The sequence below is a fragment of the Globicephala melas genome, chromosome 1, assembly GCF_963455315.2.
Source record: "Globicephala melas chromosome 1, mGloMel1.2, whole genome shotgun sequence".
Taxonomy (NCBI): domain Eukaryota; kingdom Metazoa; phylum Chordata; class Mammalia; order Artiodactyla; family Delphinidae; genus Globicephala; species Globicephala melas.
The window spans coordinates 70,034,883-70,060,343 of NC_083314.1; the positions used below are offsets into that span (position 1 = coordinate 70,034,883).

General features: G+C 40.2%; 1 long non-coding RNA gene across 1 annotated transcript; it reads left to right on the forward strand.

The window, feature by feature from the left end:
• Positions 1 to 313: 313 nt before the first annotated feature.
• LOC115847511 (uncharacterized) lies at positions 314 to 21,072 on the forward strand. Its single transcript, XR_004037382.2, has 4 exons — positions 314 to 545; positions 7,042 to 8,229; positions 17,787 to 17,999; positions 20,772 to 21,072. It is a non-coding gene; the product is annotated as an uncharacterized lncRNA (long non-coding RNA).
• Positions 21,073 to 25,461: the final 4,389 nt, after the last annotated feature.

Consider the following 25,461-nt stretch of genomic DNA (forward strand, 5'->3'; position numbering starts at 1 on the left):
TTAGGTGGCCCCGCCCCCCAGCGTCCTCGCGGCTGGGAGGGGTGTACTTTGCTTTCGCTGGGTGGGGCGAGTTCCGAGCCCAGCGGTGGTATCACGGTTAGGCCTTAAGATCCCTGACGTCACTGTGTTGTTCCTCGAGGTGCCGTCCTGCGGCTCCTAGTCTTCCCTGTGGCCCCACGGCTCGGGGCGCCCCCCTTTTCCCAAAACGGACAGCGGAGCTGGACTGGGAGCTGCGTCATCCGGGTGGCGTGTGTCCGACCACCCACACAGAGGGTTGCGAAAGCGCGGTAGCCGCCGACGTCTCTGCGCAGAACCCCAGGGGCGGGCCTGGCGCGCCCTCTGACCTTGCGCCACTATTTCGTCTTAAGCTGGCCAGGTAGTCGGGGCCCTGACCGTCTTTCTGTTCTATGGTGTTTGGGGTCGCAAACACGTGAAGCCAGACCCATTTACCTTTGCACAAATGGGCACCAAAAAAAAAAAAGAGAGGAAATGCAAGCAAATTTATTAGGTAACCTGAGAAAATGAAAAGCGCGCGCCATAGAGAGGTAAGCCCGATGTCAGCTTTGTGTGACTGTGGTCTTAACCTCTCTGGGCCTCAGTATATGACACGAAAAGTGTTGTTGGACTGGTTGACCTCCAAGGCTGTTGCTGTGCGACTGGTTATAATTGCCTGTATACCATATAACTTTGTGTGGATGTGCACATGCGATTATATGCTCGGCACTGTGCCTTTAAAAGCTGTGTTTACGCGTGGCACTTGGCACATTTTCTGCAAGAAGTCCAAAATGTTGAAATACCAAAACATCTAGATTTAACAAAATACCTGACTAAGAAATTCAGGCATCTCGGTGCCTTTCTTCTACCTTCTTGAGTGCAAAAGCCTTTTAATTTTATCAATTTCAAAATCATCCACTGCATTAAGTAACTGAAAAATTTACCCTGGATGAGTAATGCTGGTAGTTACACATTCAGGAGGTTGAACACTATCTTTCATGATCACAGAATGTCATCCATTTGTTTGAAAGATTTATAGTTGTAGTGGTTATGAACATGACATCTGCAGAATTCCAGCTTCTTTATTGCTTGGAATCTTTGGCAAGTTAACTTTTCTACATCAGTTTTCTCATCTATAAAATACAGACAATAATAAATATGCCCCTTAGGGGTGTTGTGAGGATTAAACCAGTCAATACAAGAACAGAATGTGGAACAGAGTAAATAATAAATTGTAATTGTTTTTATGTGAGTGCTTATGCTATGTCAGGCACTGGTCTAGGTCCTGAATACCTTGATATACTTAGCATCATCTAGAAAACCTTTTGTTGTTTGGATCCCTGATACTATAAAGAACATTTCTTGGGCTTCCCTGGTAGCGCAGTGGTTGGGAGTCCGCCTGCCGATGCAGGGAACACGGGTTCATGCCCCGGTCCGGGAAGATCCCACATGCCACAGAGTGGCTGGGCCCGTGAGCCATGGCCACTGAGCCTGCGTGTCCGGAGGCTGTGCTCCGCAGCGGGAGAGGCCACAACAGTGAGAGGCCCGCGTACCGCAAAAAAAAAAAGCCATTTCTCTCAAACCTTTCATGATAACTAAAAACAAAATTACTCCCATTAATGTTGCTGAGGTCCCACTTGAAGAGACCTAGAAGCCTCCACACAATAATACAGCTTTGTGACCTTTAACGGAGGGAAAAGAATGTAAGACAATTGCTTTCTAAAAATATACTGTCACTCATCTACATTTCTACTCCCTGAGGAAGAAATATATGAGAATTTAGAAAAATTTGACCTAGGAGACCAGATTCAAAATCACAGTTCAACCCTGAATTCTTCCTTTATAAAATGAGGATAATACCTAACTCACGTGGGTGTAGTAAAAATTAAAAGATAAAGACTCTGTAATAGTGTCTGGAGTATTATAGGCATTCTATAAATCTTAGATGAATGAATGAATAAAGAGAAAAATCACTATTAAAGAGTTCATTAAAGAAAAAGGAAGAAGTGAGCCCAGCACAAGTGTTTTCAACGCACTATTATAAAATCAAATTTTTACTTTTACCCTTTGTGCTAAAAATATTTTTCTAGTTTCTAGGCATAAAAAGGGCCATAATCTTATTTTACCAGATGAATATCCAGAAACGTCTTGCCTAAAGAGTTATTTCTGTCTTTTAAAATATTTTTTATATACATAGTCTTTTAAAAACTAACGGCAGTGACTTCCCTGGCAGTCCAGTGGTTAAGACTTCGCGCTTCCACTGCAGGGGGTGTGGGTTCGATCCCTGGTTGGGGAACTAAGACCCCGCATGCCACGTGGGGTGCAAAATAAATAAAATTAAAAAATAATGGCAGAGAAGGCAAGGATGCTCACTATCCATGATTATTTAACATGACACTGAAGATCTCTTCTAACGCAATTAAGAGGAATTGTAAGAAACTTAAGAATTAGAAAAGAATAAGCAGAACTACCTTGAATTTCAAATGACATGAGAGTACCTGGAAAACTCTAGAAAATAAGATTAACTCAAACTATGAGAATCAATGATAAGACTAAATCATAAAAGATTTCAGTAAGGCTATAAAATGAACAGATAGAAGTCAATCGTTTTCATATACACAACTAGTTAGAAGACATGATAATAGAGGAAAATCCCATTTACGATAACAGCAAAGGACATTAAATGTAACACAAAATGTGCAAAAGCTGTATAAAGAAAGCTGTAAAACATTCCTACACAAAAGCCACAAAGATACTTGATAAAAGGAAAAACACCCTTTGTTAATGTATAAATTACACTCCATGTTATATTATAAATGTATAAACTAGACAAGCTGATACCAAAGTGCTCATGGAAAAAGAAACATGAAAGGATAACCAGGAAAACACTGAAAAAAACCAAAAAACTACAATAAGAAGCCTACCTACCAGATACTAAAATATTCTATGAAACCCCTATTAATTAAAACAATGTGGTAGATTGTGAATAGATGTGAACAATGTGAACAATTGTGAATAGTCAAATGGAATAGACTAGACAGTCCACCTTTATGATATAGTACTTGGGCCTATTTAGGCCCAAGTACTATATCATAAAGGTGGCATCTCAAACCACTAGACTTTTGAGTAAATGGGACAACTAGGTAGCCACTTGGAAAAAGATGAAACTAGATCCGTACTTCACACCATTCGTAAGAATAAACTCCAAACACATCAGAGATCTAAGAGTAAAGTATGAAATCATGCAGGTAGTAGAAGAAAACATGGAATACTACATAGCTACGTGGAATACTACAAAAAACAAAGAGAGACTGATACGAACTGAAAAGGGGTGACTTTCAGGACATTGGTATGTGTGAAAGAAAGCAAAGTGCAAACAAGTATACATAATGAAAGAAGGGGAAATAAGAAAATGTACACACATCTGCTTATTTTTGGAAACAAAGCAGGAAAGACAAACCAGAAACCAATAAGATTAGTTATCTGCAGCGGGTGGGTAGGAATCAAGTGGAGGAATGGGGAAGGAAGTCGCACTTTTCTAAATACAACTTTCTGTATAGTTTTGACTTTTGGAACCCTGTTAATGCTTTACATATTCAAAAAATGAAATAAAAATAACAAAGAGGGAGGTTGAACCCTGAAACAGAAACCAAACAGAAACAAATCAACCTAACTGTATCTTAAATAACATAACTTTTTACTGAAGTTTCTTTCCTTGGGGGAATTAACCCAAGTAAATTTTGAAGACAGTATTTTTTCACAGCTTTATTGAGGTTGACTTCAAATAAACTACAGATATTTAAAATGGACAATTTGGTGATTTTTGACATATGAATATACCTGTGGGCACAGTATTTTAACTTTCTACCCTCAATCTAAAGACAAAATGAATTGTAAACAAGTGTTAAACTCTAGTTAGTAGGTTGGCTTTTCACAGTGGTGTGGGTTAGCAATTCTGAAACTATTTTGTTTGTATCGTGGAGGTGAGCAAATGACTAAATGTATTGAAGATAATGAGAGAGAAGTTACTTCTGGAGAAGAAAATTACACATATGGAAAGGCAGAGAGGCTAGAATTACCTCTTTAGTGCAGATTGGAATTGAAGTTAGCATGAACTCATGATTATTAATCCCAGTACAGAAATTGGCATACATATGTGTGTATATGTGATAGAAATGCATATTTTGGGGAAAATGCTAGAAATTAGTGAATTTGGGTAACGGGTATATGGAACTTCTTTATACTGCTCGACAATTTCTCTGTAAGGTTGAAATTATATAAAAATTTTAAAGTTCAAAAAATTAGAATACAACTAATGGTGGAGTTCTTCACTATCAGTCCAAACAAAAAAAGAAAATCTTTAACCCACGGAGCACACAGCTCTGGAGGAAAGGACCGAGGGTGTGAGAGTCAACAGAATCATTTGCCTGTCCCTTGTCACATGCCCTCAATCACCGGGTCGGAAAGCCTCATCACCTAGGGAGCTGTAAATGCCACACAGTACTGTTTTGGGTGACAGCTGTGCTCCCTTAGGACAGGCATCATGCTAGGGAAGTGTTTTTCTCTAATTCTCAACCTTCCAGTTGAAAACAGGCTTAGATGAGGAGTATGGAAACGTGTTGTGCAGAGTGGGGAATGGCCTGGAATCCCTAGATATTTATATAGATGTCCCTGGGCTTGAACTATTCTCTTAAGAACAAACTGGCACATTTTTCAGTATTCAATCAAGAACAAATAGATGTTTTTTTCAAAATATGTTTACTGGGTTGTTCTGTGCCAGTCCTTGTGATAGATACCACGGGGAGTCAAAAGCTAGGGTCTGGGTCCCCAGGGAATATATAAACATGGGGGAGATGTTCCTTTTTCAAGCCAAGGGGCCATAAGTGCCACAGTGAATGCACAAATGAAGGATTTCAGAGTTCAGAGAAGGGAGAGAATAAAATAAAGAAATTTCTTAAAAGGATAGGCCAGTAGGGTTTGAGAGAGCCAGGAGGTGAGAAGCCTCCCTCTTTAAGAGTGCCACCCCTTGATCCTCAGCCTTAATAATGGGGCTTCTATGAGCCAGTTATTTGTTTTCACACTGGCAACACCTGATGCCTCCTTAGCAAAATAAACCAAGGAATTTGTACTCAGAGAACTTAGCAAGAGATCTAGTAGGGTTGGTACTAAATAAACTGTGAAATCAGAAGCATCGAAAAGGGAATATTTACCAAAGGGTATGTATTTTGGGTAGTACGTATGATCCCAACTTGGCTTTAAAAAAAAAAAAAGATAATACTTTCATTAGTTAGATAGATAGGTAAGATAGATTAGATAGATAATAGGTAGATAGAGGCTGTGAGATTAGGAAAAATCACCCTAATTCACTGAACTTCCCTTTCCTTATCTACAAAATAGAGATAACAATACATGCAATATATCTTACAGAGTTGGAAAGAGAATTAAAAGAGAAAGGACCCAGCACACAGCAATTATTCAATAAGTGTTAGGTGAATAAATAAGAGAAGGAAAGAAAAATAAAGAAAATAAGGGAAATGGAGTGGTCCTCTATTAAAAATACAGAATCATGTTGGGATTCCAAGAAAGGTGTTTTAAATGGGCTATTATCAGACACATTCAAAAATTCAGAAGTGTATACCAAAGAAGATCTTATGTTTTATCTTTTAGGGACAATGGGATTCCGGTGACTTCGGGGTGTTTTCTAAATTTACTAAAATGAAAATTATTTTACAATTAAGAGAATATATATTTTTTAATTTCAGAAAAGCAGGTATGTTACTTCACAAGTAAAGAGGCTACTTGCTTGCTTGTTTTTCCCTGAAGTTGTATCGGATATGTGCCAGTCTGTCCACACTTCCTTTTGTAGTACAACCAGTGAGGATCCACACAGACTTTTCAAACAGGGGGCTGGTATTAGCATATACCAGGAGTCCTCCCTTCACTGTCCTGAATGTGATGGCCTCAGCTAGGGCCCTGAAAATCTAAAGGACCCAGGTTATTTGTCAGCAGTTCATCAGATCACCAGGAGGTCTGGCTTAGCATGAGTGTTTCATGAGATCACTATTTCCAAGAGACAAACAGATGAGTGGTGGAGGAATTAGGGCTTTGACTTTCCTGTTGATATTTTCCTAGGACTTGAGTCATCCTAACGTAATAGCTCATCATTCCTCCCACTCTCTAAATTTTCTGTAGCTCAGGCTGTGTTTTGAAATATTGTGAAATAATGAATACACCCTTTTATTTATATATATATATATATATATATACACACACACACACTCAACATACAGCCCCTCTAAACTGACTATAATCTAGGAAGTAAATAAATAACAGGAAGAAATGAACCAGGGAGAGAGTAGATGAGTGCTGTGTGTAATAATTACAGAGATACACAGCCTCAGGACTCCAAATTGAGTAGGCTGTTATGGTGTGGGAGAGTGGACTTTAAATTCCATTCCAGTGCTGTTAGCCAGAGATTGTCTGGTCCATCTCCCTTAATTAATAGAAAAGGAAACAAAACCCCCCTAAAGTTAAGTGACTTATCAAAGGATAGAATAGATAATTAAGAAGCAGAACCAAGATTAGAAGCCTATCACTGTATAACAGGGTTTTTCTGGATTTAATGAGTGGAAAAATAATCCAGTCATTAAAAACCTCAACCACCATAATAAATGTTTCGAGTATATTTTCTTCTCTTCAAGCTAAAAGGCTCTCTACATTCTGAGTCCTGGGTCAAATATTTAATGCACCCTCTTGGGAGGCCACTTAGCTGGATATTTCTAAAGCACAGGGGGGCTGTCCCCAGGGGAAATTCCTTGGAAACTTAGCCTAGAATGGCATCTGGCCAGCACTGAAACCAGAGCTGCAACATATTTTGTTCTAAACCTGTCTCACCACCTATCTGGTCATTGTTCTCTTATGCCTCTCAACTCAATATGAATGACAAACCAAGGTATAGCATAAGTGGTTATTGTTGGAGATATCTCCTAGTCACCTATTCCTTCCTTATGAATCTACTACAGCTGAAATTTATTTTATATTTTCCAGGTAATATCTTTAAATAAGGAAAAGATAAAAATGGCATGTCACCTCCGAGAAATCTCATGCACAGCAAGGAGTTCCACAGATTTTTTTTGTTCCAGGCTCCACCTCTCCACTTGGCCTGTGTTACTTAATATTAATAGAAAAAAGACCTAAAATCGCAATAAAAGTCTCTGATAGTGCCAACTGGCTTAGCATCAAAATTGAAATACAAAATGCAGTTTCAAAACTTTCTTGGTTCTCAGAGCTGCTAGGTAATTATTTCCTGTACCTCTCAACAGCACTCATTTACTCATTCACTTTGGTTTTGGCCGCTTAGCATAATAGGTAAGAATATGGACTCTGAAGCCAGAGAGCATGAGTTTAAGTGCTGACTATGCAATTACTTAGCTGAATGACCTTGAATTAATTGATGTCTCTGTCCCTCATCCCCCCATCTGTAAAATGGGGATAATGGTAGGACCTACTTACTAGGGTTGCTGTGGGGATTAATATTTTTAAAGTGCTTAGAGCAGTTTCTGACTCAGAATAAGAGCTTGGTAAGCTTTTGTTTAAAAAATAATATTTACTAAGTTTGGCTTACTGGGTATCAGGTATTGGGACTAGAATGGTGCAGCAGACAGACTCTAAAGTAACTCCCATGATCCCTGCCTCCTGGGTTGTGTAATCCCCTCCCCTCGAAGGTGGGCAGGACCATGACTCACTTCCAATAGAATATGGAAAAGGTGATGAGATAATCATTCCCATGAATACATTATGCTATATGACAAAAGTGATGGGATGTCACTCCAATTATTAGGTTATATTATTTAAGACTTTTTGCTAGCAGACTCACTTTGACTTTTTTTTTACTGGCCTTGAAGAAACAAACTGCTATGTTGAGAACTGCCTATGGAGAGAGCCACATGGCAGGGAACTTCACACATGTTCTAGGAGCTGAGAGTGGCCTCCAGCCAGTAAAAATACAAATAAACAAAAAACCCTTAAGTTTGCAGTCCTACAGCCATGAGAAAATAAATTCTGCCAACAACTTGCCAGCTTGGAAGTGGATTCTACTCCAATCGAGCCTCCAGAAGAGAATGCAGCCCAGCTGACACCTTGATTGCACTGCAGTGAGACCTTGAAGCAGAAAACTAAGCCTTGCCCAACACCTGGATTACAGCCTTTTGAGAGACCCTGAACCAGATGCCCCAGGTAGCTGAACAGGTTGGAGAAAAACACACAACCATTCTGACTGGAGTCACTTTAAATTCGTAACTACAATACTACGCAAATACCATATGTTTCTATAGTCCACTCATTTTGCAATTCTCCTAGATAACTGTTTCACATCTTTTATTTCTCTCAAAGAGAAACGTTTGTAATAACCTTCTCCCCCATGCTCATTCTCAGCAGATAACCTTGCTTCTCCTTTCATTGAGAAAAAGGAACAATCAGAAAAGAGCTTCCTCAAGCTCCCACCACCACATCCAGCCATCTACTGTATCTGTACCTGTATTTTTATCTTGTCTCCAAGTGCTTAGAATAAACTATCATGGTCCAATCCTTCTACCCATGAGCTAGGTCCCATCCCCTTATGCCTCCTTAAGGATATCATGATTCCTAATAGGTATCTCAAAATTGGCATGTCTTTAACTAAGCTCCTGATCTACTCCTATTATCCTCTCCACTCTGCCCCACATACAAACCTACTTCTCTCAGTCTACTCTATGGTAACTGCATGCCCCTGGTTTCTCAGGCCAAAAAACTTAGAGTCATCCTTGGCACCTTCTCTCATCCCAGAGCCAATCTACAGTAAATCCCATGCACTCTATCTTCAAAATATATCCAGAATCCTATCCATTTTCACCATCACTTTCTTCCATCCATGTCTAATCCAGCATCATCTCTTACTTGAATTGTACAGAGCAATAAACCCGCAACAGATCTCCTTGCTTCTACCCTTGCCCCTCTGCCAGCCATTCTCAATATAGCAGCCAGAATGGTCTCTCGAATTGCATCACTCTTCTGCGCGAAACCCTCTAACGGCTTTTTATCTCACTGGGACTAAAAGGCAAAATCATCAAAAGAGGGCTTCCCTGGTGGCGCAGTGGTTGAGAGTCCGCCTGCCAATGCAGGGGACATGGGTTCGTGCCCTGGTCCAGGAGGGTCCCACATGCCGCGGAGCGGCTGGGCCCGTGAGCCATGGCAGCTGAGCCTGCGCGTCTGGAGCCTGTGTTCCGCAACGGGAGAGGCCACAACAGTGACAGGCCCGCGTACCGCAAAAAAAAAAAAAAAAACAACTAGGGCAAAATCATCAAAAGAGGGCTTCCCTGGTGGCGCAGTGGTTGAGAGTCCGCCTGCCGATGCAGGGGACGCGGGTTCGTGTCCCGGTCCGGGAAGATCCCACATGCCGTGGAGCGGCTGGGCCCGTGAGCCATGGCAGCTGAGCCTGCGCGTCTCGAGCCTGTGCTCCGCAACGGGAGAGGCCGCGGCGGTGAGAGGCCCGTGTACCGGGGAAAAAAAAAAACAATCATCAAAAGACCCGCAAGGTCCTACAAGAGCTCCACCCCACCCCACCCCACCCCCACATACAGTCCTTCTCTAACTCCCCCCTTTTATGTTCTCCATATCCTGCCCTGGTTCACCAGACCCCAGCCACACTGGAGCTTAGAATTTGTCCTGAGAGTGGTGGGAAGGCCCTGACAAGTTTTACAAGCCATCTTTCTTTCTTCTCTGCCTATAACGTAGGACAAAAGATAGACAGTTAATATCACAGACCTGCACTACTACGAAACTGTTGCGATGGGCCTTGCTGCCCCCAGCAAGGGCACAAAGGATCCCTTTGCATAGTTGGTGGGGCTTGAGATACATTTCTTATTTTCCTTTTTGTGCCAAAAGAAAGATTAAAAGCAGAAAATTTAAAGACTGAAACTCTTAATGTTTTTAAAAGTTTTTTCTTAATTTTTTGTATTATACAAGTATTATAAGTATTAAAATTTGGAATGTACAAAAGAGGTAAGGAAGGAAGGAGGGAGAAAGGGAGGGAAGGAGAGGGAGGAAAGGGGGAGGGAGAGAAAAAGAGATAGAAAAGTAAGAAAGGAAGGAAGGAGGGAGGGAGGGAAGGAAGGAAAGAAGGAAGGAAGTAAGGGAAAGAAAGAAAAGAGATGAAAGAAAGAGAGAGAGAAAGAAAGAAAGAAAGAAAGAAAGAAAGAAAGAAAGAAAGAAAGAAAGAAAGAAAGAAAGAAAGAAGGAAGGAAGGAAGGAAGGAAGGAAAGGAAAAAAATCATCCGAAGAACCTGCCACATAAAACAGTTCCTATTAACAATTATGTTAAATTACTTTTTAAACCACCCCCACCCCTCCCCTCCCCAGGGAAGTGGGAGGAACAGTAGCTTCTCCTCTGGAGGCTTGACTTCATTTAGGATGCCACACCCTGCCCTGGCTGAGTTCACTTCTCACCCACAAGTTTTAGAAAAGGGGGTTTGCTTATGAGTCCATGACCTTTCTGGCATTTCACTCAAGTAACTTCTGACTAGGTTTTGTCTTGGCCATAAGGCTGTTTTTAAAAGAGATTCTTGATTTTTCTCTTGATAGAAAAAGGATAAATTTAGTTGCACTACATTTTCAGCAGTTTTAATGAATGAGTGATAAAATATAAGCAGGCTACCCAAGAATAGAATAAATCTTTTCAAATTGAAATGACCATACAAACTCTCTTCTTCTCACTAGAATCCCTCATTAAATTATATCAGGATAGAATTCTACTGATCTCTGTGTTTTTTAAAAATTGATTTCTCCTTTTATTTATCTGTCACTGAATATACTATCCTATTAGTGTTAGGTTTTATTAGTTCTATTGTAACTATTTTAAAAAGTTGTAATATTTTGTTTGGACATCATCATTTTTGTTTATATAACTCTTTAAAGATTGCTATTTATTGGTAGCCATAAAAGATGAAGCTTTAGGTCACAATTCAGTACACAGAAATAGTAATTGATAAAAAGTAATTTAGAAATTTTAAAATATAAATGAAACTTTCCAAATGGCAGTTGGTGACTCATTGATTACAGCATCCAATTATAGCCAGTTTGGATTATTTTTAGAATGAGGAAAGTACACATTTAATTAACAAACAATATGAAATCTTTCCAATTATGTGCTTAAAAATTTTCTGACCACAAAAATTTAAGAACATTTTCTAATAATTATTTTGGTCATTTTTTTCATCACCCATTCTCTTCACAATTGATCCAATAAAAGTATCTATGAACAATGCCCTAAATATGATAGTTACAAGACTGGCAGATTTCCAGAATTTCATTATTAAATATATTGGCTTGACATTTGTTATGCACAACAAAGTACATTTGGCTAAATTTAGTATAAAATTAATGTTTGCAAATCCTTTAGTTATTTATAACTATAGGTAAATTTCCATTATTTCTTAGGTGCATATTGTGAAATAGTAGACCTAAAACACAACTTTTTTAAAATGTGAAAGTGCCCCTTAAGTGATTCTATGCTGTCATAACTTCTCTCAGAAATCAAGTTTCAACAAAAGAAATAAATATCAATCAAGTAAATCATGGCTTAGAAAGCAAGGATGTTTCTAAATCATTGAGCTCTTCTCAAAATCAACTAAGATGTACAGAACAATTTCTACTGAATTTTACATGCATTTTTTTCTTATAGTCTCATTTCATCTTCATAATAATCCACTAGGCTAATTTCAATATCACCTTCATCTTATACATCAATAACCTTAGGCTTAGAAATGTTAAGTGATTTTTTTAAAACATCTTTATTGGAGTATAATTGCTTTACAATTTTGTGTTAGTTTCTGCTGTGAAACAAAGTGAATCAGCTATATGTATACATATATCCCCATATCCCCTCCCTCTTGCACCTCCCTCCCACCCTCCCTCTCCTGTCCCTCTAGGTGGTCACAAAGCACCGAGCTGATCTCCCTGTGCTATGCAGCTGCTTCCCACTAGCTATCTATTTTACATGAAATGTTAGGTGACTTTTGCAAGGTCTCATACCAGTGGCAGATTTTGAATTTGAACACATATTTGTCTGACTAAAAATTTCATTCTCTTAATCACTGTTTTAATAAGTCCATATCTCCAACCCTTTAATTTCCAAAACAGTAAGTACTCTCCTCATCACTCACCACCCATTTAGATATATATTGCTTGGTGATGTCTAAAAAAGACAATGGTGACAAATTAAGTATCTGTGTACTTCTAATCAGTAATGTAGTGATATCTTATTGTTTTAATTTGCATTTCCCTGATGACATAGGATGTGGAGCATCTTTTCATATGCGTATTTACCAACCATCTGTATATTTTCTTTGGTGAGGTGTTTGTTAAGGTCTTTGGCCCATTTTTTTTTAACTGAGTTGGTATATTATTTTTTATCTTTTTATTTTCAACCAATTTGTGTCTTTTATTCTGAAGTTTATCTCTTATAGACAGCATATAGTTGTATCCTGACCTTTTTCCAGTCTGACATCCTCTGCCACTATATTAGTGTTTAGCCCATTTACATTTAATGTGATTATTAATATGGTTGGATTTATACCTGAAATTTTGCTCTTTGTTTTCTTTATGTCTCATGTCTTTTTTGGACCTCCATTCTTCCTTTATTGCTTTCCTTATGTTAAACAATTATTTTTAGTGTAGCATCTTAATTCCTCTGCTGATTTAACTATAATTGTTTGGTGTTATTTTTTAACAGTTACTTTAAGAAATACAATATGCCTTGTAAGTTTTCACAATCTACTTTTGGTTAGTAATCACAATTCTGGTAAAGTTTAGCAAACTTGCTCTAATATAGCTTCATTTTCTCATATATATTACATATTTATATGTTATAAACCCAAAAGTAAAGTGTTAAAGTTATTCTTTAATACGATCTTAGGTCTTTTTTTTTTTAAGTTAAGAGAAGAAAAGATTAAAATCTATCTTTGTCTTATATTTACACATATTTACCATTTCTGATGCTCTTCATTTCTTTGTGTGGATTCAAACTGCCATCTGGCACCACATCCTGTCAGCCTGAAGTACATCCTTTAGTATTTCTTGAAGGCAGGCCTGCTAGGAATAAATTCCCTAAGATTTTTTTTATCTGGGAATATTTGTAATTTACCCTCATTTTTTGAATCATGGTTTTCCAGAACATGAAGTTTACTCATTTATTTCTCATCAAATTTTCTATTTTTACTGACAATTCCAATGGATATGGGTTTCTCACTTTCCACCCAGATCAAGCCAGCCCTTCTAGCAGTGAAGCTGCTGGTTTTTACAGCGAGCCCCACCTTGGTAGCACTATCAAGGTATTAGGGTTGGGGAGTTGGAAACATCCCCAGGCAAGAATACCACAGACTCCCACTGCTTGTATAGAAGTTCAGCAGTTTCTCACAAATAAATATTTCTTAATTTGTTGTTTGTCTTTGGTCTTTTCCCAGACTCCTGAAATGATCATTTTTTGAAATTTTTGTCTAGTTTTGTACTTGTTTTTTGGGGAGAGCATTTTCTGCCAGAAGTACTGCTCTCTGATTTATATAGATTAAATATTCTCAAAGGATTTAATGCTTAGAACAGCCATTGACTTAACGCTTTATAATTTTGGCTGCTCAGGGCAGTAGGAGTGATTTCCTATCCTATTATAGAAACTTATTGCTCTAGAGTGTCACATTTTAACTTTATTTTTTCCTATTGGAAGTACAGCTAGTTCCTTTTCATGAGAGATAACAGGGGACTTACATTTACTGAGCATATACCAGGCTACTGACATGATACACTCTCTCATGCTCTATTTCTCTTTAAAATAATGATTGTGGGCTTTTTATAACTGTAAATGCAACATAAACTTGTTTTTGAAAAATTGAACAATACAGAAAAGATTCATCTCTCCAGAAATATTTTATAATGTCACCATCTAGAGAAAGACATACTTAACATCAGTCTACTTCCCCTCTCCCCCTCCACCCTTTAAATCTGTGTGTGTGTGTGTGTGTTGAAATTAGTTGCAGAAGGTGGGAATTAAATCTGCTCTCAAGATCATAGCCCTCTTCCAAGGTTCTAAGATTTGTAAAAATCTTTTTCTCATTCCAACTACTGGGGTAGAAGAGAAAGCCATAGCCCTTCGAACTTGAACAGTGCCTAAGACATACATTTTGGTTATACAAAGATAAGCAAAGATTCTGTTCTTTAAGGAGAAACCAGATGTTTAGCTCCAAAAACTATATTGCCCTCTATATGCAAGAGTTTTTTCTCTGTGGGTACATATTTTATCCTCTAAGAATTTTTAAAATATAAATATGGATTGACTGCTTTGCTCTTAAAAATTATTGTTAACAGTAGGATAGACTGCTATCAGGAGAAAACTTGGACTAGAGAAGAAAATAATCTTAATTTGAGCTGGTGCTTCCCCCTTTTTCTTTCTTTCTTTCTTTTTTTTTTTTATAGGAAGCAAAATGTAATTTACAGCCAGGCCCAGGAAGAAGCAAATCTTCAATAACCAAGGGTATGTTGGTTGAAAGAAGCAGCCAAACCAATAGCAATCTTTAATGTCTTGTCTTCTTTCTCCCAAGAGGGAAAAAATAAATGCTGCTCTTGGTTAGTTTGAGTTTTACTCATTTTTTTACGTGAAGTGAGTAGGAAATCGTTGGCTGCTCTCATTGATGGGGAAACAAATAGAACTGGAGTATCCCCATAACTCTCAGTCCAGAAAGGACAGCTAGTTCCTCTTTTCCCAGGAGCTGACGCAGTCTGAGTGGAAGGGAGTCATCATTACCATCTAACCAAAGCCTGAGGCATTCCCCTGAAATGTTGAGAAAGAGGGGAAAAAGTTCTTTCTCCAGTAGATGGGACTGGACTCTCCCAAGGGAACAGAAGCTGTGAGGCCACTCAGTTGAGGGAGTTTGATGGCAGAGGCTGTGAGAGAACAGAGGAGAACTGAGGGAAGAGGGGGTTGTGGAAGAAGAGATTGATTGATCAGTCAGTGCAGACTCTGTAAACCTATTTGGTAGCCATGGTGAGGATCTGCTCTTGACTCAGTTCTAGGGAAGCTATCAGTCTAAGATGCATGTGGGTACTGCACCAGAGTTCCAAACTATCTCAAATGGACCCAATATGTAGTCCATCTGCACTGTATTTTTTTAGCTTCTGAGAGCAAGATATTTTTGAAATCCAAATAATAAGATAATCCCAATTTCATGTCTTTGGGTTTCCCACAAGCAGAAAATCAGGTGACCACTCAACATGCTCTGTACCCAAGGAACACAATCTTGGACATACCAAGCAGCTGGGCTCCTTATTTCCACACACTCGTCTGTGAGTACTATCTTTACATAGCCCAAATGCCCATTAAATTGCTCCCCCAAAGAAAAGATGAATTCTCTTTGGAGGTATAAAATGCAACTTGTGAAATCGTAATAGTTTTTCAATCTGGGAAAGCCACCCCAAAACTCTGCTAAAATGATCAGGGATTCCCTGGTTTCTTGTTCAGAACTTATATCTAGGATCTTAATTATTCCATTTAGATTTTTTTTAACATGGTGCCTGGTTTTTTTGCGAACAATGTCTTTGGACTGGAAAAATATAACTTCCTATATCATACCAATTCCCTAGATTAGAAAGAGAAGGGTTATGTCACCCATCAGGCTTGGCTGCTAACTCAGCGTAGTCGGGCAAACCTGCCCTTTTCTGTAGATGGGCTATGAGCATTTGTTGAGTTGTTCTAACAGAGATCACAGTTATTGTACTTACCCTTGATTGAGAACTTTGTTTTTCCATAAACAAAGTTTCGAGTTTCTGTGTTGCTAAGGAACTTCAGAAGGGCTGAAGGTGTGGTAGGGGTGTTGCAGGGCAAGAATAATGAAAGGCCTATGAACTCAGGCAACTGAAAGGCTGAAACATGTCGTAGTCCAAGTCCATTCATATCATGAGGTCAGTCATTACTAGTGTAATTTTTGTTTTCTCTTGAAAAAGTAGAAAATTAGTGTCCTGGAGCTCAAAGAAATATCATGAGCAATGAATGAAGTGTGGATTTTATCCAAGCACTGTAGTCTGTCCACATAGAACATATGTATGTGGGGCATATCTACAAAATTGTTCCGCTTTATTGAAGCTAACTGTGAAAAGTGTAATTAAAGAGAGACTTAAGGCTAGAAATTCTGGCTACCCTGGGGATAGACTGAATTAGGCCACAAAACTTTACTCTTAGCATATTAAACCAATAGCTTAAGAAAAAATTAGCCCACATGGGCCCTCACCTACATTAATAGTAAAATATCCTTTGTAAATTAGTCATCAGCCAACTAACCCAGCTTTTCATCCTGAAGTAATAATCCTCTTTTAGCTAGTCACACAGCTATAAACTATAAGCAAAATGAAGAGCTCATAATCTTTGGAAGGAAAAGATAATATTAAAATCCCAAACAAAACTCTTGCCCAAAGCTTCATTTAGACCTGCCTGACAGCAAAATTGTATTAATGAGGTTAACTTTAATATAATAATTTTATATGAAACAAAAATTTGATGGTTGCAATATTTATTTTTTGCCCACAACGTCAAAGGGTAAAGAATATATAGTTTATACTTAATCATCCTTAGACAGGCTTAAGAACTTAAAAGAATTATAACAGTAAAAACAAGGAAGAAGGAAAAAACCTTAATAACTATACGCTGGACCATCATAGTTGACACATTTTCCAACAACTGCAAGTAGAAATGAGTTTTCCAAATGTCAACTTGATAGAAATTAAAAGTATGGATTTGCCCAAAAATCCTGATATTTGGGATGTTTCTTACATCAAACGTAGTCAGGGTGAACTATGTACTAAACCAATACGGTTAGAGAAATGGAGATAATACTGAAAGGAAAAAGCTTTGAAAAGTTCAACCTGCAGCATGACATGACCAGAATAATTAGGATGATGATGAGAACAAAGCAAAAGTACAGAAAAAACTCTTAATGGGGCGTTTCATGTGAATTAGCTCATTTAGTCATCATAACAATTTTATGATGTAATTACAACTATTATCTCTGTTACGAATGAGAAAACCAAGGCTTGTAGAGTTTAAGCAGCTGCTTCAGTCACAGAATTAACATGTGAGGAAGTCTCTCCAGCTGTAAAACTGCGATGGTGAATCATACAATCCCTTATCACTCAAACGTACCTGTCTGTCTGCATTTCCAAGTCACCTCCTTTGCCTGGTCTTTAAATCTCTAATTGTCTCTGTCTGTCTTTCTCTCTGTCTGTCTCTCTCTCACACACACACGTATGGCATCTGATTATCTCTGTCTCTTACCCTAGTAATTTGGCCTTTGTAAGCAGGCAAGTGGCCCTGATGTTCTGTCCAAAAAGATATTGGGGAACATATAGCATTAAAAAGAACAGATATTAAAAAGGGAAAAAAAACCTTCTGTTCCTTAACTCTTGGCCATTATGTCCACTTGTGATACCCACCAATGTTGCACCATCAGCAGCCTTGCCAGATCTTCCCTATTCCTAAAGGTTAGCCCATTAGCTGATTTTCCTTTGGATTGGAAGAAGAAAATGATTATGTGCATGAATAGATAATATGAGTAAGTGGCCGGAAGCCATTTTGAGTGGCAGAATTCCCATTTGCCGAAACCATGAAAGTGACACCAAGTCACCACTTGGAAGCAGCCTAGGTCAGTGGCTATAGCTCCATGTTACCTATCATCACAGCACCAACCTCCAAGTTCTCTTTCTTGGCTACAATCTAAAAGTCAGATGCTGAGGCCCTTGATGGATATGCAGCAATGATAAGAAGAGAGCGCTTTACCACAAGCTGGAAGCCATCTCTGATTCAAAGTGCTGAGTGAACACTTAGTCCCCACCCCTGCTGCTCCATGTGTAAAGAGCACCTTCAGAGGCTCACTCTTGCCATCACTCCACGTGCTTACCTACTCATTTCCAGAGGACCACGAGGGAACCGACAGGTAAGTTTGGGAATAGGAACTGGGCTTTCATAACCCATCTTTTCTTTGGTTCTGCAGAAAGCATAGGTTTTCTGCAAATGTCAGCCATTTGGTAAGCTTAGTAGTAAATCCTCTGCACTCGTCGTCACTGGATGTTAAGTCTAATTCTATGGTGCAGTATTAGGAAGCTTATCGTAGTCATGCACCAGAACTGCATTCTCCAGCTGTGCATCAGTAAACAGTAGCCATTTGAGCTCCAATTGCCTGACTTCTTTATCTCAATAAATTCAGGACCTGGTTCAGAGAAGAGGGGTATCATTTTTTTTTTAAATTATTTTATTTTATTTATTTTTGGCTACGTTGGGTCTTCATTGCTGTGCGCAGGTTTTCTCTAGTTGTGGCGAGAGGGGGCTACTCTTTGTTGCGGTGTGCGGGCTTCTCATTGCGGTGGCTTCTCTTGTTGCGGAGTATGGGGTCTAGGCACGTGGGCCCCAACAGTTGTGGCATGCAGGCTCAGTGGTTTTGGCTCACGGGCTCTAGAGCACAGGCTCGGTAGTTGTACAGCACGGGCTTAGTTGCTCCGCGGCATGCAGGATCCTCCCAGACCAGGGCTCGAACCCGTGTCCCCTGCATTGGCATGCAGACTCCTAACCACTGCGCCACCAGAGAAGCCCGGTATCATTTTTTTTAACTCTCTCTTTCCCTGACAGAAATAATGTAGTGTTCCTATTAAAACACATGTCCTTTTAGATGCAAGATAAATAAAACTCAGTTACTGCTCTTAAAGTTCTCAAATGCAATGGGGAGAAACAGAAAAGTTATTTAGCGTGAAGAAATTCTAACAGAGGTGGAGCACAAGATTCACTGGAGCACCAAGGAAAGAGTAGTTGAGTCAATCCACAGACCATAGCTTTACAAAGATGGTGGTGGTGTACAGGCTGATTCTTAAAGGATGAGTAGTTGTTTGCCAAGCACTGATGCACAGAAATGGACAAAGTACTCTGAGCAGATATTGGAACACTGGGTCCAACGTCCAATACAGAGTTGGGGAGGAGAAGGCAGGGTATATGTTGAAGAGTTTGGTAAACATTGGAAGCAACTGGAGTGCTTGTTAAAAACACAAATTGGGTCTTCCCTGGTGGCGCAGTGGTTGAGAGTCTGCCTGCTGATGCAGGGGACACGGGTTCGTGCCCCGGTCCGGGAAGATCCCACATGCCGCCGAGCGGCTGGGCCCGTGAGCCATGGCCGCTGGGCCTGCGCGTATGGAGCCTGTGCTCCGCAACGGGAGAGGCCACAACAGTGAGAGGCCCACGTAACGCAAAAACAAAAAAACACAAATGACCAGGTTATACTACAAATTTACTGATCCAGAGGGAGGAGTAACCTGGGAATCTGTATTTTTAACCAGCACCCCAGGTAATTTTTTGATCAGGAAAGTTTGGGAAACACTAACTAAACTTGAGGAGCCATTGAAGAGCTTCAAGAAATGGAGGAATCTAATAAGAACAGAATTTTTAGCTGTTGATACAGTGGAGCTTGAAGACAGGGAGCTCACTATAATAGTTTGAGGCTCTGGTGGTCCCAAATGTGCTGTTGACAATGGGCATAAAGGCCAACGAATAAATTTAAAAGATATTTAAGGTGTAGGATGGGCAGGACTTAACTGACTGCATACTGACAATGACGGAGAAACTGGGGGGCTCCTGTTTCCGACATAGGTCACTGGGTGGATAGGCTATAAGCAGGAAAGAGAAGACAGTCAAGGTAGGTTTTGAGGTATCTCCTTAGCTAATGAGCAACTGTCCCTTCTGTAAGCACTGCCCCCTCTCCAAAGGAAGAGTCCACAATAATCTTTGCACAGTGTGGACTGATCGTATCTTATTGATCTAGTATGGACATTTAAAAACACTATGCCAATTAGATTCTTTTCTGGTAATTTGTGATTGGACCTATGGAAAACCAGAGTTTTTAAACTGTGGCTGGAATTTTAATTGTTTGTGCTGTGGGTAGCCATATCCAGAGAGAAGACAGCAATAGTAATAGTAGTAGTAGCAGGAAGAAGAGGAAGAGGAGAGGCACTACTAAAGCAGGCATACACCCAGATTAGCAGAGACTAAGAAAATAACCAGGAAGAATACCGGCAGCTTCCCATTTTTGGTTCCAACCTCTGTGTAAGACCTGGCTGTATTGCTACTCTTATATTTCATAAACTCAACTGTGTCCTTATGATACATTCTTTTGTTTTTTGGTCTGTTCAATTCAGCTCTCTTTTATGTGCCATACAGGGATAAAGACCGCATACTGGGTTTTGGACATATCAAAATTTGAAGTATCCACAGGACATCCAAGTGAAAACATCTAGTAGGATGTTTGATACATTAGTCTGGTGTGCAAAAAAGCAGTGGAATGGCTGGGATGAAATACGTATTTGCCTGTGTTTGGCATATAGGTTGAGGTTGAGTGAGAATGGTTATGGTCACTTAGATCATAGGAAAGGAGATAAATATAAGCTATCTAGACATTAAAATGATTCTGGAGGAAAGTTAAAGGCTTGCTATTTCTGAGGGAGTAGAAAAGATCCTTTGGTTATTGTGGTTAAAAATAGAATCTTCCTTAATTCTTAGAATTATTAAGTATGATTAAGGTCTAAAAACATAATTAATCTAATAATACTGTAAGTGATGAGTAATGGCAGACATTATTAGAAAGAAACCTCTACATGCAAATTTGACATAGTAGTATTTACTCCAGTGGAGCAAGAATGTTCATGCAGTGCCTTCCATTTCCTTTCAGGAAAACCCAACTACTACTGGACAGCTTTGATGACCCTATCACCTACTTCACAGAATGCAGAAATTCAGGATGCAATACAACTGATTTGCTAAAGAGATTGGGAAGGATTTCTTAGCTTAGCTACAAATGAGGACCAGAATGCCTCGTGGAGTCAAAACTTGACCACACCTACTAAATTAGCAGTGGCCCTGGGATGTGGTCTGGGATGATTTCCAAACAAGTGTTAAGCATTATTTGTCATGGACTTTTGGCAATAAAATGTTTAACTTTTTTATTAAAGATCACTAAGACGTTTGTCAGTTATGATGGTTCCTTGGATCTTACTTGTTCCTTTTTTTTCATTTTAAAGTCACACATTCCATTAAAATATTGTTTTAAAGTTTAGGCCCTGAAGCATATGCCATTTTCAGCATGCCATTCTTCTGTCCCAAATCCATAGTTAGTGACATAGAAAAAAGACAGGAAGGAAACATTTTAATTCTTCCAAATTTTCTTTGACCATGGAATTTGTCATTAGAAACAGAATTTTTTAAAAAATCTACTGTTTTCCATACATTGTTAGCAATTAACACATACTAAATTTAAAAGGCATGGTTTTGGGACTTCCTTGGTGGTCCAGTGTTAAGACTCCCCCTTTCAATGCAGGGGGTGCGGGTTTGATCCCTGGTTAGGGAGCTAATATGCCACGTGCCTTGCGGTCAAAAAAACAAAATGTAAAAAAAAACAGAAGCAATACTATAACAAATTCAGTTAAGACTTTAAAAAAATAGTCCACATATGGGCTTCCCTGGTGGCGCAGTGGTTGAGGGTCCGCCTGCCGATGCGGGGGACGTGGGTTCGTGCCCTGGTTTGGGAGGATCCCACGTGCCGCGGAGCGGCTGCGCCCGTGAGCCATGGCCGCTGGGCCTGCGCGTCCGGAGCCTGTGCTCCGCAGCGGGAGAGGTCACAGCAGTGAGGGGCCCGCGTACCGCAAAAAAAAAAAAAAAAAAAAAAAAAAAAAATGGTCCACATAAAAAAAAAAATCTTAAAAAAAAATTTAAAAATAAAAGGCGTAGTCCTGAAGATAGTTAATTTTTTTGTATGATATTTACTATTTTGTCAGGCATATTCAGGTACTTAGTAATTATAGCTCTGCTTTCCCCTGCAGTCATAATTGAGAAATCCAAAGGATAAAATATACAGTTCAGGCAATATTGTTTCCCCTAAAAAAATTTTTATTTTTAAATTTCTTTTTATTTTTTGGCCGTGCCATGTAGCTTGCGGGATCTTAGTTCTCTGACCAGGGATTGAACCCAGGCCCTGGCAGTGAAAGCACAGAGTCCTAACCACTGGACCACCAGGGAATTCCTGGAAAACACATTTTAAATGAAGTGTTAGCATTTATTAAATTACAAGAAAAGGGACAGGTTTAAATATACAATCTAAGCTACTTTTTCCCAAACTCAGTTCTGCAGAACACTAACATCCCACAAATTCCCAACAGGTATTTTAAATACAAAAGAGTATTGATTGGGTCCTGGGGAGGAGGAAAAACATGTTATAAAAGACATTGAGACAATTGAGACAAACTGAATATGGACTGTATATTGAATATTTCTGTATCAATGCTAAATTCCAAGGGTGTGATAAAGGTTTCATGGTTATAGAGGACAATGTTTTTATTTATTTATTTATCTATTTTGGCCGCACCACGTGGCACGTGGGATCTTAGTTCCCCGACCAGGGATTGAACCCACGCCCCCTGCATTGGAAGTGTGGAGTCTTAACCACTGGACCGCCAGGGAAGTCCCCAATATTTTTATTCTTAGGAGAGTCATGCTGAAGTACTTAGGGGTCAAGTGTCATGATATCTTCAACTTTCAAATGGTTCAGAAAAAGAGAAATTACCATTCACTTATGTATATAAAGGGGGAAGAGCAAGAGATAAAACAAATGTGGCAAATTCCTAGAGGTGGCCGGATCAAGATGGCAGACTAAAAGGACATGGAGCTCACCTCCTCCCACAAACACATCAAAAATACATGTGGAACAATGCTCACAGAATACTTGCTGAACGCTGGCAGATCTCATAAAACAAAATTGCAAGAAAGATCACCAAGTAACTGTGTAGGATGAAAGAAAAAAAAAGGAATCGGGACCGGAGGAGGAAACTGTGAAAGAGGAAATGTTCCCTCACCCTGAGAAGCCCCTTCACCAGTGGGGACGTCAGCCAGGACAGAAAGGAAGCTTCAGAGGCTCAGAGGAGAGTACAGCAGCCAGCTTGCAGCAGCCAGAACAGAGAGAGACCAGCACAGAGGGTCTGTGCCACCTCTCTACACTCCCCAGGCCCAAGACGTGTCTGCTGGTGCACATGGGGGCTGGATGCTGAAACTCTGGCTTCAGCAGGCAGACCCAGGGAGAGGGCTGGGGTAGGCTGCATGGAGACAGTCTGAAGGAGCTGGAGTGTGGTCTGGGCCACACCCAGGGTGTGTGCAGGAAGGAGCCCAGGTCCGCCACTGAAGCCCCATTGTTAATTTGCGTGCTCAAAGGGAGGGGCTGGGCCCACCACAGCAGCCTCATTCTCGGCCTGCTCACAGCTGGTGCAGTTCCACCTCTAAGAGTTCTGGGACCATGCAAGCACTGGCGGCTGTCCCCATGCAGAAGCGGAGCTGAAATCCTAGCCCTGTCTCAGCGGCTGTGCAATCCATAGATTTATGTGCTGGCAGTGTTTTTGTAAACTCATTGCCCACGGGACATCCAAGTGGATTACTGGTGCTCCTGCAGCTGCACGGGTCCAGCAATGGTGGCTGTGGGCTCTGTGGGTACGCACATGCAGAGGCAGGGCTGGTGTCTGGGCAGACTCAGTAGCTCCCACTGCGGGTCCAGATGCGTTACTGCAGTGGTCCCTGTGCCTGACCTCAGCAGTTCCGTGCCAACAGATCTGCATTTGTGGCTTTGTGTACAGTGCCTGAGGGAAAACTAGTCCGATTAGCTGAATTCCCACAGTTGAGGCAGGGCCGATGGCAGTGCCAAAAACAGTGTACTTTGTGAGCCCACACAACAGGTGACAGGTGACACCACAGAGCACACTTCCCGGTGGACAACTCCTGTGAAGGAATACTCAGTGGCTCCTCTCTCAGCAGGAACACTCCAGTCCCACCTACCTCACACCGCAGCTCAGAAACAGACGTGGGGGAGTCTACTCCGACAACAGGAGAGCAGACCTGTCTCCACAGGTCTGTGACAACCCCAGAGCAAAGAGGAGGCTCCACTCAACAACCAGTTCAGGCTCTGGTCATCACAACAACAATCACATCCCCTAACAAGGGGATAACGGCCAGCACACACTGAGGAAAAATGAGGCAGGCATCCATACTAAAAACAGCCCTTGCACCAAAAATATTGGACTCATGGAGGCTACACAGGTACACTCCTATATAAAAACAGCCCTTCAAGACCACAGTAGATAACAGTTTCTCCTAAACTCATATAGAGTCAGAGAAATATAAGTAAAATGAAGAAGAAGAGGAACAACTCCAAGTTAAATGGTCAAGAAAACTCCCCTGAAACAAACAATGAAACAGACCTCTTAAGTCTGGTAGACACCAAGTTCAAAAAAGAGATAATTAAAATACTGAAGGAATTAAGAAAGTCTATTGAGGACTTCCCTGGTGGCTCAGTGGTTAAGAATCCACCTACCAATGCAGCGGACATGGGTTCGAGCCCTGGCCCAGGAAGATCCCACATGCTGTGGGGCACATAAGCCCATGCGCCACAACTACTGAGCCTGTGTTCTAGAGCCCGCGAGCCACAACTACTGAGTCTGCATGCCACAACTACTGAAGCCCATGTGCCTAGAGCCCATGCTCTGCAACGAGAGAAGCCACCGCAATGAGAAGCCCGCATACTGCAACGAAGACTAGCCCCCGCTCACTGCAACTAGAGAAAGCCTGCACGCAGCAATGAAGACCCAAGGCAGTCAAAAATATAATTAATTAATTAATTAATTATTTTAAAACAGAAAGCCTATTTATAGAAATATGGATCACTGTAAAAAGGAACTAGAAACTATAAAGAGGAGCCAAGAAAAATTAGAAAACTCTGTTGCCAAGATGAAAGCTGAGCTAAAGGCAATGAATAGCAGAATGAATAACGCAGAAAAATGAATAAGTGATCTGAAATATAGAATAATGTAAATCACCCAACAAAACAGCAGACAGAAAGCCAAATGAAAAAAAAAAAAACAAAAGCAGCATAAGAGACTTATGGGATAATATAAATTGTGCCAATCTGTGCATAATAGGAGTTCCAGAAGGCAAAGAAAGAGAAAATGGGACTGAAAATGTACTCGAAGAAATTATGGCTGAAAACTTCCCAAACCTAAAGAAGGAAACAGATATCCAGGGACAGGAAGCACAGAGGATACCAAACAAGATGAACCCAAACAGACCTACACCAAGACATTATAATTAAAATGGCAAAAGTTAAAGGCAGGATTCAAAAGTCAGCAAGAGAAAAACAGAGTTAATTACAAGGGACCCTCTGCCATAAGGCTATCAGCTGATTTCTCTACAGAAATGTTGCAGGCCAGAAGGGAGTGGCAAGATATATTCAAAGTCCTGGAAGGGAAAAACCTGCAACCTGGGATCCTCTACCCAGCAAGATTATCATTTAGAATAGGAGAGAGGAAGAATTTCCCAGACAAGCAAAA